Source organism: Patiria miniata, unplaced genomic scaffold (assembly GCF_015706575.1).
Source record: "Patiria miniata isolate m_02_andy unplaced genomic scaffold, ASM1570657v1 HiC_scaffold_17, whole genome shotgun sequence".
Classification (NCBI taxonomy): Eukaryota; Metazoa; Echinodermata; class Asteroidea; order Valvatida; family Asterinidae; genus Patiria; species Patiria miniata.
This window is the reverse complement of record NW_024037055.1, coordinates 11084244-11099518: the sequence shown is the minus strand read 5'-3', so window position 1 is coordinate 11099518 and position 15275 is coordinate 11084244. Positions and strand designations below refer to the sequence as shown.

General features: G+C 40.7%; 1 long non-coding RNA gene across 1 annotated transcript; it reads right to left on the bottom strand.

Annotated features, from left to right (window-relative positions):
* Window positions 1–10212: 10212 nt before the first annotated feature.
* On the bottom strand, window positions 10213–12800 carry LOC119723815. Its single transcript, XR_005270580.1, has 2 exons — window positions 11966–12800; window positions 10213–10826 (listed from the first exon to the last, which is right to left on the bottom strand). It is a non-coding gene; the product is annotated as an uncharacterized LOC119723815 (long non-coding RNA).
* Between the last annotated feature and the right edge of the window lie 2475 nt (window positions 12801–15275).

Below are 15275 nucleotides of genomic sequence, written 5' to 3'. Positions count from 1 at the left end.
CACTTTTTTTATATATATAATTAAGACCAATTGTCGTGATACAATTAATATAATTAATCCTGCAAATTCCTCCAATGTGCAAAATTTTGGAGGATTCAGGGCGGTTAGGGTTAAATTATAATTTATACACTGATTACAAAATACATGATGGCGAAATTGCCCACACACTATCACAAAACGAGGCATTTAACATTTAAACTCTGACAGCTTAGAACTGCAATGTGTATTGTTGGGGACGGATTTGAATATAAATTATAAATACATGCATATTACAATTTTTTTTCCGTCAAATAATTATCTCCATTAGGGTCTGTGCATTTCTAATACATGTATGCTTAATTGTTCCTGTACACTTATTAGGAAATAAAGCTTAAATTAGTGTGTAGTAAGGACTCCGTTTCATTATGAGAACGAATAGACTCCTATAATAATTGTTTGTTTTAGGACCTAAACGTTTGGCTGAACAGTACATGTATATCGTCATAGTTCGCCAAGATAATGTTGAATATAAGCTGGCTTAATTTTGTGGGAATAGGGAAGGTTATTTTATGAAGGGAAATAAAATATAAGGGCTGTCCTAAAGTATAATTATTACAATATACACAATTACTTTAAAATGTATAATTGATATACATGAACATTGAAGCCAGTAAAAAAAACCAACTCATCACTGAGTCTCTCCGCAATTTCATCAAGCGCAACCCTGCCCGGTTGGCCGGTTGGCCCATATTTAGGGGTGTTGGGCAGTACCACAAGACAAGACGAGACAAGTACAGGTATTTGCATAATTGTGATGGCAACGGAAGGCATAGCAAATCATCATGTTTCCCTGCAGAGTTGGTCTGTAACTGCTGCTCAGCAAAATGAGTGCATCAGCAAGTTCTTGATATGTAGCTCTGTTCCTCATTTATGATGTGAAGGCTCAGCAAAGAAGGCAAAATTCTGCACCTCATTCGTGTCATTTCTCACTGGACACGATGCCTCTTTGCTGCGTATGTTCGCGAACAAGTGGCCAGGGTGACCGTAAGGTCATGACTAAATTCTGCTAAATGTACTTCAAAAATCTGTCAGATTTATCAAAAATCGGCCAAATTCCTCAGAAAAACTCAAAATACACTATGAACACTTCAAATCCCATGGAGATGTTGTAGTATTGCCTTAATCAATGTTCAAATTACAATATATTGCGACAGAAAAGAAAATATGAAATTGCGTAATATCAGGCAAAACATGCCGGGTTCCGTCACGACAAAATCCGGTTCCCAGTGAACCTCGGCACCTAGACCAGACAACCTGTCCCATTTTGCAAGGGTTTGTTTGAAAGATTGAAGCTTTAAATGTACCATATATTTTTGCAAATTTGCTGTTTTTCTGTCAAATAACCAAATTCGCAAAAATCTGCCAGAAATCTGCAAAAAAATCCATTCTGTCAAATTTTCTGTCAAACTCGTTTTTCAACAAAAAATCTGTCAAAGTTAAATCGGCTAAAACGGTCACTATGCAAGTGGCGCTGGCGGTCATCGTGTTCCCAGAATTGATGGGTACTCAATGCATGCATTTATGTTCGGCCCCGGTATTGGGAGCTGACTATTTCTCATCATTTTTTGCTAGCTATAATTTCGTGCACGTGGGAAAGTCCCGCATTATTTACAACGGCTGTTTCATGTTTGTATTATATTCTTCATATAATGAGACTGCGTTGATTTTTTTCTATTAAGGCCGACTGTATAAATGAAATAAACTACTAAAAAACAAACAAACATTGTTTTCACAATTCATAATGTTACTAAATATGGATAAGTACCTTTGAACACCTACTTTCACCAAACAATTACTTTCGTGAATTTCATGAGTGTGTGTTTTTTTGGTCACGTCACTCTATGCCGTTCGTCAAGATATATTTGATAAAATCAATCATTTCGATTGCGTTACCTTTTCACCACATAAAGGTTATTGTCGATTTTTTTATATTTTTTTTTTAGAAACAAAGAGCAACTTTTTAACCTGATTTGTGATCCCATTTTCCGGCCAAAAAAATCTTTCAAAATGGTTCCACCTTTTTTTTCAGACCGTACATACCCGCAGCGCCGTCCGGTTGTATCGGCTTCTGGACGGAAGTTACAGTGATCCGGACTGCATGGCTTCCCTGCACTCAATATTTTGAACCAGCGGAATGGACTTATCTGTTTCGGTTCATTTCTTCAACCATGTTTTATTAGCATAATGCGAGATTTTAAGTTCCAGCATAATTTATATCATCGTCAAAAACTAATCACAATATTATATTAAACTGAAGAGAATCGTTTTTTTTTCAACGTCGCCGTCAGCATTCGGTGTGAATCCTTAATCATTTTTTAATTCGTGTTTTTACATTCAGTTTTTCCCTGCAATCGTGTTTCCTTCAACTGAATTTTCAACAGGCTAGTGCTTGCGCACTAGCCTTCCTAAAAAATATTAGTAAGTTGTCCCAATATCCGTTAATGTTTTTGATTAACTTCTGCATTGAAAAAAAAACATCGCTATTTCACATGCCACTTATCAAAACCTTTCACCGCTCGCGCTCGCGAACATTAATCTCTCAAATAAACCCCAATATAATTTGGGCACGCATGTTCGCTGACTTCGCGTTATTATAATAAGACGTCCAAGTGCTTTGAATTATTCAGTACGAACATTAACATAACAAAGGTGCAGGTTTGTGCTACTTCATTAACTTGATCACGGATGGATGAGTAGCTCCGCGAAGTTCGCGAACTGCGCTGCTCTAAGATATTCGCGAACATTCGCGAACAGTTCGCGAAGTCTATTTTGAAGCCTGCCCTAAAAGGACCTGTTTGTTCTTAGAACAAAACTAATCAGCAAAGAGGTTCGCGTTTGTTGTTACAAACGCAGAGAGGACGGGCAGGCAATTTTTTTATGAAACACTGTCGAGTTAAATTATGAATAAGTTGATGTAAGAACAAAGCATCATGAAATTAAATCCTTTCCATCACAATAAATTATTTTGGTTAAAAATGCATGTTTAACGGTGTTATAAATGTCCATAAACATTTTATGTACACATAGTTATTTCTGGCTTGATGATGTCATTATTAACCCTAACCGCCCTGAATCCTACAAAATCCTTTTTGAAAATTGGAGGAATTTGCAGGATTGAGGTTACATGGCAAAAGTGGGTTGCTGATTTCGGAGTACGCACTGTGTCAAGGTCTTGGGCCGGACCTTGTGTTGTTTATGCTCATCCGTGCATAAATTTAGTCCTTGATTATACTTAACATCCTCCGCACTGCTCCAGGATGTCACTGCCTCTGCCTCAGCCTATTGACAGTCATAGCCGGAGGATTTTGCAGGATTCAGGCAGTGGTCATCCGTCCATGGACCATATTCAAGAAATAGCGGAGGAATTTGCAGGATTGAGGCTATATGCTATTTTTCCATGAGGCCAATTGGAGGATTTTGCAGGATTGAGGCTACATCCTAGCAAAAAGGCCTAGGGAGTTAGGGTTAAAACTATACCTCTAACATACCTCTAACAACAAATGATATAATAAAAAAAATAACCGCGCGCCATGCAGTGCCATGCAGTGCCATGCAGGTCGTCGTACGCATGCCTAGCCGAGTAAGCCGACCACGCTGCGCGCGCTGCATGCATGCTACAACCAGCGCTGCAGTCAGTGTGGGCCACCTGGGCTAAGGTGACAGCCGGATGGACTCACTGAAGAATACACAGCGGGGAGCTCTTGGAAGTTCGCCGACTTTGTCATCGATGTCTTTAAACTCTTTATTAATCACCTTACGTTTCTTTTATTCATAAAACTCAGGTGCTGTATATAATAGACAATTGAATTTGCAATTCCTATTTTTTACTGACAAATCGACCTTTTGCAAATCGGTATACCTGAACAGAAAGCATTATAGAACACAATGGGGCGTTTAGAAACGAAAGCACTTACTTCCGGGTTGGCGTTATAAATGAAAACACTTCCGTTTTTTTTGGGGGGGGGGGGCTTTTACGGGTACCCGGGTACCCGACCTTGACCGGGAAAGGGTACCCGGTTCCAGTCAAAACCGTAAACAAACAGGCCTAACTTGGACAAGCGGTGTAGTGTGAATTTGGTTTTATGAAATACGGACTCATAGGAGGTATTGCACATGCTCATGCATAGATAATTAGGAAAAGGACCGATCACGTGAGAGGATTTAACCAACAAAACGGAAAAAAAGAGTCCAATTTTCACAGGAGTCCCATTTTTATATCACAGCAGCTCTGAGTGCTGGAATCGGCTCTGATGGCCGGCCGTACCCAGCTCTGAGTGCCGCGCAGGAATCGGCTCTACGGACCTGGCTGCAGGTACAAAGTACCCAGCTCCAAACGAGTCACTTATACTGTTGCATGAAAATGAATTAATCCTTTTCACTTCATGCACTTGGTTGATCAGTGCACATGGTTAAGAATGAAAGTCGCAGAGTTGCGCACTAAACACGTGGGCTGCAAGATGATAATACTCATGTTCATGTACCTTAAGCCCGGGAGATCCGGACCGTCCGTGACTCGTTCAGATCAGAGCCGGGTATTTTTGACCCGGGTCCATCAGAGCCGATTCCAGCACTCGACCGGTTCCACTACAGTACATGTACTTGTGCAATGTACATTGAAAGCAGAGTACTAGTGAACGTGTGTGCGTACTTAATTGTGAGTAGTGAATCATTCTATTCTTGGCAGCATGGCGGTTGTCGCCGTAAATAAAATCATAGGCAAGGAACAGAGAATAAAGTACACGGTAATAAACGCTATGCTTGCTATCAATAACACAATATCCATAGTTTCACAGGAAAAAGACACATTTGTATAAACCAAATACATAGTGGAATAACATGTAGTGCATATTGAAATCCATGGAGCACAGACCTCACAAGATGACACTGTTATTCTTTACATGTACATGTAATTTCCAGAGCTTATGTTTTTCAAGAACCGGTTCCGGGTTGGAACCGGTTCTTTTTTGAGAACCAGACATTAAAAAAAAAAGAATTCCGAACCGAACCCAAACTGAATTCGAACTGAACCCGAGGGCTCACTTGCAACACTAGATCAAAGTTGGTCCCTACAGTCTAGACAATTACATGTAGGTCAGGAGAGATGTCCTCGGGTAAGATTACAAAGGACATGAAAAAGGATAAGTCCTATAAACCCTTTCAACTCAGCCCTGTGTAACATCGATCGCCGGTGATAATTTTTTTTAGAGTATTGTATTTTGTGTTTGCCGCCCTCTTTTGACTCATGTTTGATACCATTTTTTAGCTTTATAGACTTGCTACCCAATGGTATCGTTTGTTTTTGTATCTTGAACTTTATGCTTTCATAGGTGAAGTGAAAAAGACCTCTGTTGTTTACCGCGCCTGCTTTGTATGACCATTCATCATTTTCGAGAATTCAAGTACGCTCCTTGTCACCTCTCGTGCAGTGTTGTTGTCAAGTACTTTTTTTTCTGAGTACCAAGTACTGCCGAGTACTTAGGTTACCGAGTACGAGTACTCGTACTTCCGAGTACAAGTACAGGTCTCTGAGTATGAGTACTTGTAAGTTTCCGAGTACGAGTACTTGTATTCCGAGTATGAGTTCTTCTATTTCCGAATACGGCCATACGGCAAATAGTTCATTGTGCGTAATTCAGTAATTGGCCGATATACAGACCCACTCACTGCTAGCTGTTAAATGTGTTTGTCCGGACGTGCACAGAGTAAAATCAGGAAACTTCGATTTCTGCGCAAGCTTATTAACCCTAACCCACCTCACTCCTCCAAAATCCTCCTGGCGGTTTTGGAGGATTCTAGAGGATTGAGGATGAATGGTGATTGAATCAAATGAGGATTCTGGAGGATTGAGGATGAATGGTGATTGAAGCACACAAGGATTTTGGAGGATTGAGGATGAATGGTGAATGAAGCACAAGAGGATTTTGGAGGATTGAGGATGAATGCATTTTGAGGCAGGACTGTCTGATGATTTTGAAGGATTTGGCGTTGGTTATCCTTCATTTAAACACGAGTGCAAAGTTTTGGGATGAGGAGGATTTTGGAGGATTGAGGATGAATGCATTTTGAGGCAGGACTGTCTGACAATTTTGAAAAATTTAGGCGGAGTTGAAAAATTTTGGAGGATTTTGGAGGATTGAGGATGGTTGTAAGCAACAAGGGCCTAGGGGGTTAGGGTTAACCAATTAAACTGAAAGTATCGAAAAAAAACAAGGACTGGTACATGTAAGTCGAGCTGTACCATTTTTTTTTTTGAGTACTGCTATTCGAGTACGAGGACTTTGAAGATTGAGTACAATTTCGACATGTCGAGTACGAGTACTTTGCTGCCCGAGTATGAGTACTGTCATTTTGAGTACGAGTACTTTGGCATTCGAGTTTGAGTACGAGTACTCTAAAAAAAAGTACTCGAGTAGTACGAGTTCTACAACACTGCTCCTTTGCCCTAATTCCTGCCTAAATCTGCCTGGGGAAACTCCTTTAAAAAAAACTACCGGGGTACAGATAACAAAGAACAACCCAGGAGGAACTTGGTTGACAAAGATCTTTTAAATCTTCTTGATTTGGGTGACGAAGATGATGAGAAAGGAGACCATGACAGCAATGTGGACATTCTGAATGACATGCCATGTAGTACATGTATGTACATGTAGTGTGTACAGTGATGTACATTTATGTAATATTTTCCCAATATTTTTCGTTGGCATTATAATAAAAGCCGTAAAAATCATGATGATATTTGAACAATATTCTTAATGCTACGGTATGTGACTATTTATGCAAGGAAACATTTTCTAATAACTCAGTGGAAGGCATATATATTTATTTCTGTAAAAAAATAAAATAATCGTTGGTCTCATATGGAATAGTGAATTAATGATTGCATTAAATATAAAGGAAGTGCCTCAAATTCATACATTTTCACCAAAGCCACACCATTTTTGTCGTTTTAGGTCAGTTAATACCATGACAACCATAAATGCATACAATTGCTTTCTGAGGTGTTTTCTCATGAAACGAGAGTTGTATTTTGAAGTCATGCATTCAAAAGTCTCCTAGCAGTTTGTTTTCATATTTTTTTGGCCAAAAATCCACAAAAAAATGATTAAATCAACCCAAAATTACAGGTTTTAAAATGGTCGCCATTGAGGTTTTTTTTCTTCATATTTTGATCTTTTAAAATTTTTTTTTATTGCCTAGCTCACATTCACAAGCTTTCAGTTGGTATATAACTTACCCAGACATAATAAAGAATACTAATGAAAATAGTCCAAGAATGTAACGTAGTAAAAAACTCAAAATTAGGGCCAAGTTTAAAGGGTTACATGTAGGTGTGTACATGTGTACATGTACAAATTGTGCTACTTCCTTTGAGGGTACTGGTATGTGTACCGGTATGTGTTTCACTGGATGTACGGTACATGTGTATGTAATGTACATGTAGCACAACGAAATTGCTTTTAATCAAAGTCCATGTTTGCACATTAATTAGCACACATACCGGTACATACACATACAGTGTACATGCAGTGCACATGATGCACATTATGCTGCCCAGCATTTGCTGTGCCATCATTAATGTGTCATGACACTGCATGTATGTGGCTGTGCTTCTCTTTTTTTCACACTTCCTTTACATGTACGTCAGATGTTCAGAGCACATAATTTTATCCTTCGATGTTGCTTTATGTTTCTCACGCAGGCGGTGAACTGGCAGGTGATATCAATGCATATGTTAACATGTCTAGCGATAGGCCTGTATGTAGTCACACCTGTATTTAAAATGCTGTAAGACTTATGCACAGAAAAGAGGAAATACATGTAACAATTTGTGGCCCATTGAATGAAACAAAGGAGTCAAAGTTCTCAACATTGCCAAAACCCATATGGCATTTTTGTCTTGTTTTGGCATGATAAATGTATACATTCAATTATTTATTGTTCACATTTCCCGACATTATCTACATGTACATGTAAGTCATGTTTTATGTTTTGCATACATGTAAATACATGATAAGATACGATTTTTATGAATTTAAAATGTTTAGATAAGCTTTTGATGTAGTTAAAATAAGTTATTACATGAAAATGCATTAAACAAGTTGTGATACGGTATGTTTTTGTAAGATGTTACCTGATTGGTTGTCAGCACTGTAGACGTTAACCTGTTATCCAATGATGGAAGTTGATACACACTGTACATTGCGGCTGATGAGGCCAGTGCCCTGTTTCTACATGTACATGTATCTAGAGCTCTCTCTGTCACTGCCTTCCCACCTGCCTCACACTTTTCCTGGCTCATGTTCATGCCAATCAACCGTCCTGAAAGCTCATGAAAAATTCAGCAGAGGAGCTGCTTGAGTGTCATGTTTGTTGCACTGCATGGGATTTCCATTGTAACATTTGCATCCATTGCATTCAGCATCATTGGATGGGCATGAGGGCTGTAGAAAAGACCATTTTGGATGTTTAATCATTGCTCTTCAGTTTGTATCCTCCCTTGCTAAAAACTACATTATTCAGTGTAGCTGCTCCATTTGATCATCTCATGCCAAAGGTTCCGGTAGTTCTAAGAGTTGCACTATTTCAAGTCTGGATTTATCTCATATTTGGAAACAAGAGTGTAGAGAAAAATCAGGGAGTCCCAATGAAACCGTTGTTGGACTTGAGCAGCAAGTCCAAGGCCTGCTGCCCTGGCAATGTGAGCAACCTACAGGGGATGAGTGTGCTGGCTGCGTCGCCCGAAAACGGAAACTTGCTTGGTTGTACAGGGGTTGACCACGCCCTGCTGACTGTCATCATGGTATTACACAGGTACATGTACCGGTATGTTCAGCTACCTTAAAAGGATAATGGGTTGGGCCCATGTTTATTATTTTTCAATCAATTAATGAATCCTATTTTGACAATGTTGTTCATGATTTGGAGGCAGATTTTTGTTTTGTTCCCATGGCGGGTGTGAAATACACCTTGGGCTTGAGCTGCTTACCGTATGTTGGTTGGTTGGTTGGTGGGTGGGTTGGTCGGTTGGTAGACACTTTACTCAGCCGTATATTGTACTCATGCAACTCGAGTATTACAGCTTTGCATTCGAAGACTGGTTTTGCAAATGCTGATGCGCATGCGTCTAATTTGCATATTTTTGCATATTAGATCACGCCTCGTTCATTTTTCGTTTTCTGTACTCGCGAGGTACTGGTACGGCCCAGGTGCACAGACGGTGCCGTAAGCCGTCTTCAAAGATTGCACCTACAGTATATGTATGTCCACATAGGACATGTAGGAAGCCTGACACATTATAACAATCTATCATGAATGTACTTGTTAATTTATACAGTATATTTACAAAATGGATTTATGAAGGCCCAGCTTCCAATTAAATTGAGACTTGAGTTTATACATATGTGTGAAAAACACGTCCATATTGCCCACTAATTTTTGTCGTACCAAAAACACATCTCAACAACATTTTGATTAGGCCTGTAGGACTACATTGTATGTGTAGTGCGGCTAGTCGACTAGTCTCCAATACAGAGTGGAACATTCCTGTTCATCGCATTTTTTTGATGAGTAAGGGGCCATTCAAAATTTTTGATGTTTATAAATTTCATTTTTGTTGTTGTTGAATTTTTTAGACCCACCCACCCACCCCGATTTTCGATTTTAATATATTGATTTTCCATTCAATAAAAAACAACAAATGTCCAGTTCAGTGACGATTGAATGCAGCTGCAGTCCGTATACGATACCTTTGCAACAACATGGCCCACTGGCATTCTGTACGCAGGGAATCCACTTGGAGACACGTAAAACTAGTCCATTCTAAACAGTGATATAAATAAGTATCAGCTCGCTCTAAAAAAAAGAAAACTATTGTCTTGAGATAAAGAGGTGTACCGTAATGACTCCCATTATTCATGGAGTTTATTAGAAACTTCATTCGTTTTGGATAGAAAAATATCAAACTTTTAACTCGCGCTTTCCAGGCGTGGGCGTTGCCACGTTTACTGAAACCACAGATAAAACATTATTCTCTTTGATAAATCGCATAACTTTATAAAAAAAAGTTCATTAGGTGTGTAACCCGTGGTTCACATTCCAAAATAACAGGAACCAAATTTTATATTAATTCAACTCCCTTTTGAAAAAGAACTCTTGACTTCACACAATTCGGGATTTACGTACACAATGAAATATGTTTTATTGCCAGAAATAAAGTGGTCTCAAGCAATGGCAATACAAATGAAAAATGCAATGAGGTTAAATATAATTCACAGAAAACACAGGATCCTGTAAGATTTTAAAATACAAAGCTAGAGCTCAGAAAAAAAGGCGCCAAAACTATAAAATGATTAAACTCGCGATTTCGTCCATCCGCGGTAGTTCGGGAGTCCATACATGGCGTAGAAGAGCTTGAAGACAATAGAAGAACGAAGTGACAAAGTAGACTAGTTGATGAAAGGTTCAGTTGAAGGTGGAGTAGAAATGACGACTCTCGTCATTTGTCGGTACCGTAAAACAAAGGGATACTTGCGAGGTCTTGAAAGATGAAGTGGCTTTGTCTAGGGCAATGCTGGTGGCTGTGTCTAGGGACGCTCCAATGTCTTGGATGCCGAAGGAAATGATGGTTCTCCGACGTGCTGGACAGCTGTTGGTCTCGGACGTCGGGGATACCGATGGATCTTGGAAGTGCTGGAGCAGGCAATGTGGTGTCTTGAGGGCAGATCGGGGAACGCGCAGAGGGCTCCGCCTAGCTCTCCCTTGAAGTGACACGGTCCAGTCTTTTTAGCCTAAAACAGAGAGTTACATGGTGGTCCATGCCACATTACTAATATTATCTAACACTACGAAGTCAGACTAAAATGGCCGACTTTTCTACATGTAAATAACACACTTCCGTAATCACACATCATGTGCGAAACTTTAAATTGAATGTTAACCTATATGTTAATTAACATGCACAGAAAAACTCTTCATTATAGAAAAATATCAAAGAAATCAACTTGTCGCCTAGTACTTCTTAGACAATAATCTAACGTATTCACTTTGAACGACTTTAAAACCAGGCACGATCAAAGGATTACTTTTCTCAGTCTCGTACTTGAGACATAAATAAAAATAAAGGAACTCCAACTCCTAATCGAACTGTTATGTACGGGAAAACTAACTTCCAAAACTTAATCATGAGATAACCTCAAATGTAAATCTCTAAGTTTCGATCCATCAAAAATAATATGCAAACACCAAAACTAAGAACCTACAATTTATATTACACAAGTGTGCATCTTTTCTTGTGTAACCCAAAACTCTATCACAAGACATCAGTTTGTGTCTTTGAGTTTGGGTAAATCAAATCACAAGAAAATAGTCAAATATTCGTAAAGTACTTAACCAAGTACCGTAAGTCGCAACCGTGGAATAGAACTTCAACAAAATAGCTAATCAGTCCAGACTGTAGGACTTTAGTCAGTTTACCACAGAAACATCACAGATACGATGGGTGGTAAATCATGACTCCATAAAAATACAAAATCTGCACACAATGCTGAATAAAATCTGGAGCAATACTCATTCTTGGTTTGACCTCAAACCACTACATGTAACTTCAAAGATAAAATAGAAAATACACAGATCCAGTTTACTACACAGTTTGCTAAAACACTTGTCTAAAGGTAGCAATAAAAGATGCAAAACTCTCCAATTGAATATCCTTTTAGAATCTCTCAGAACATCATTAACCTTGGTAATAATATACACAAAAATGCCAAAGTCTCTACTCTTATGAATTTGTCTAGACTCACTAAAATTTGTGAAGTCCAGACTTCATAGAAAAATCAATTTAAGCGATTCTCTTCACAACTTACAAAAGTCACAGTGAAAAGGTAATGATTATGATAATCTAAACATGATAAATAATTACTCAACTTACCTAAAACAGAGAGCCAACATTCGTGCAAAAAGGAGGGAACTTGGAATCAGGATCCTCCAATCGAACAACAAAAATGATGCAAAATGGCTGGTGAAAATGGCAGGCATGCAGTCAGCACGATGGCAGAATCAGGAATGCCAAGCTCTGCAAAAATTTTGGGGCAGCTAGCACCAAGACCATGCCCTGATCACATGACTAGCCAGGCTCTCATTGGTCAAACTTCAAATTGTCACACAAGACTCTAATACTGATTGGTCATTTAGTAACCAGGCAGATGAACACTCAGCAGAGTTTGTGGTTTTCACAGCTTCTGCAAGGTGTGATCAACAACCAGGGATTAAGTGTCCCTACATCCTGCTTAGCTCCTGAAGGAGTACACAACTGGGGCACCAGTCAGTAATAAAAGGCAGAGGACACAAAAGACATCCTCTATTCTTCCAGGAAGTGGGCAAGATCAAAGACAGGCTTTAACAAAAGTAGGAAAAGATCAAAGGTCTACTGGAACACAAGTCACCAGTAGAAAAGATGAAACATCATAAAAGATTAGAAAAGGGGAATTATGCAAATAGTAAACACAGTCATATAAAGTAATACTATAACCCAAGACCTCTTTTTGGGTCAGGGTTACATCCTCCCCTTTCTTAACTTGCTACCTCCGGGAGCAAAATAAAAGAAAACAAGGAAATATATACATATATACAAATCTAATAGCCAAAAATCTTCTTCTTAAACTCGGCAAACATCCGAGGCGTTTGGAACTGCCGGCTAAACACTGGTTGTCCTCTCTCCTCAAACTTCATCCGTACGGGTGGTCTTGACACTCGAGTCGAGCGTCTGACAACATCCAGACGACATCCTGTATCTCACCTGTGCCCTTCAGTCGACCTTCGAGTTTCTCCATCTTAACGCGCTGTTCCTCCTCAAACTGCTGATCAAGCTTAGGGGAATGGGGCCTGCGGGACAAAGCATCTGCATCAACGTTGGTCCGCCCTGGCTTGTAATGGATGGAGAAATCGAAGTTTGACAAAGCCGCCAACCAACGGTGCCCAGTTGCGTCTAGCTTGGCCGAGGACAGAACATAGGTGAGTGGATTATTATCCGTCATCACCTTAGTTCCTTTGGCCATGTACAGGTAGTCGCGGAATTTGTCAGTGATGGCCCACTTCAATGCTAAGTACTCTAGCTTATGGGCCGGGTAGTTTTTCTCACTGTGAGATAAACCCCGACTACCATAAGCTACAGGACGAAGTTTCCCATCGTGATCTTGGTAGAGTACTCCGCCCAAACCATCACGACTGGCATCGATGTGTAGCACAAATGGCTGGGACGGATCGGCAAATGCTAGGACAGGAGCGGACATGAGACGATCTTTCAAAGTGAGGAATGCCGTCTCGCACTCTGCCGTCCACAGTTCGCCAAGTGGGTCGTCGGCCTTCCGAGCATGAGGGTCGGACGCCACTCTTGGTGCTGGTCGACCCCGCTTCTTTGGGTAGACACACCCAACAGTGAGGTCATTTAGCGGGCGGGCAATTTTCGAATAATTCTCAATGAAGCGCCGATAATAACCTGCAAAACCAAGGAATGATCGAACTTGTTTCACATTCAGAGGTCGAGGCCATGTCTCCAGAGCAGACATCTTTTCTGGATCGGTCTGCACTCCTTTCTCTGAGACTATATGCCCGAGATACTTGACAGACCTACAGCAGAATTGACACTTTTCAGGAGACACTTTCAGTCCAAACTCGGCGAGACGATCAAGAACCTTCATAAGTCTCTCTTCCATCTGGTCTAAGGATTGACCAAAGATGATGAGATCGTCCATGTAGACTAATACTTCAGTCATGTTGATTCCAGACATGCAGGTTTCCATCAACCTCTGGAAAGTTGCAGGAGCACCCTTGACACCTTGAGGCATTCGTTCGAACTGATAGAAACCCAAAGGACAGATGAACGCCGTCTTTTCTTTGTCCTCTTGGCGCATGGGTATCTGATAGAACCCAGATTTCAAGTCGATCACTGAAAACCAACTGCTGCCGTTCAGACAATCAATCGCCTCCTGTATGAGTGGGACAGCGTATTGATCAGGTATTGTGCGTGCATTCAGTGTACGATAATCAATACACATTCGCAAGCTACCATTTTTCTTGCGAACCAGCACAATCGGTGAAGCGTATGGGCTGCGTGATTCTCTGATGATGTCGTTGTCTAACAGCTGCTGCAAGTGTAGCCTCAAATCCTTCAGATCAGCTGGAGCCACCCTTCGTGATCGTTCCCTAAATGGAGAGCCATTTTCAAGGTTGATCTGGTGCTCAGCTTGTTGCGTGCGTCCTAAATCCCAGTCATGCTGTGAGAAAACTTGAGATCTTAATCTCATCTTGTCAAGAATTTGTCTCTTCCTTTCAGGGGAGATCGAACCCCAGACAAAAGGAAGGTTGTCAAAATCATGATCAGAGGGCTTGGAGTGGACATTGTTGCTCGTAGTTGCCTTGGCGCAAAAGTTTGCGCTTGAAGCCTTCATTGGCTCCCTCATGTTCGGAGCCTCGTGACACCATTCAGGAACGAAAACGTCTGCCAAAGGACAATTTCCTGGGACTGTTATCTTCCGATTGGTACGGTTGGCAACCACTACATTTACGGTGCATGTGGAGTTCCCGGGGAGTTGAGTGACAAGAGGTGTCACTTCTAAACCCATCGGCAGTCTACGCTTTTCTTGAGCTTCGACCAGCACAGTCACTGGTTTTCGCAGAACATTCCGCAAAAACCCACAGACAGACTTCTGCTCGCCAGGTTGAAGGGTGAGAACACGTTTCGACCGAGTTCTGACCGTCCCAAGCTTGCCATCATCAGGAATTTTGTTCCTGTCAGCGATGTCCTTGTAGATCTTTCGGCATGTAGCACTGATATTCAGACTCTGTACAAACCGGTGCCCTGCCTGCTGCCTACATGACTCAAAACAACTGCGGAAAATACCTGAATTTGTCCCTACTATGACTGGCTGGGTACTGGAGTTTCGCCCATCTGGGACGACCAAAGCAAAGGTGTTGAACTGACTACTGGTCCCACTGAAGGAGTCGTCAAACCCCATAGAGACATAAGTCCAACCCAAGTATGGCATCTTTCCATCACCTCCATGAAACAAAACAAGATCGTTAAGAGGGTGCAGTTCACGGTTGAGACAGTCAAAGAAACATTTGGATATCAAAGTTACTTGAGAACCACTGTCTAGTAAGCAGTGGGTGTTGAGTCCATCAACCCAACACCGCGGTGTGATTGTGTCACCAATCAATCCCTGAGGAACATCTGTCCCTGT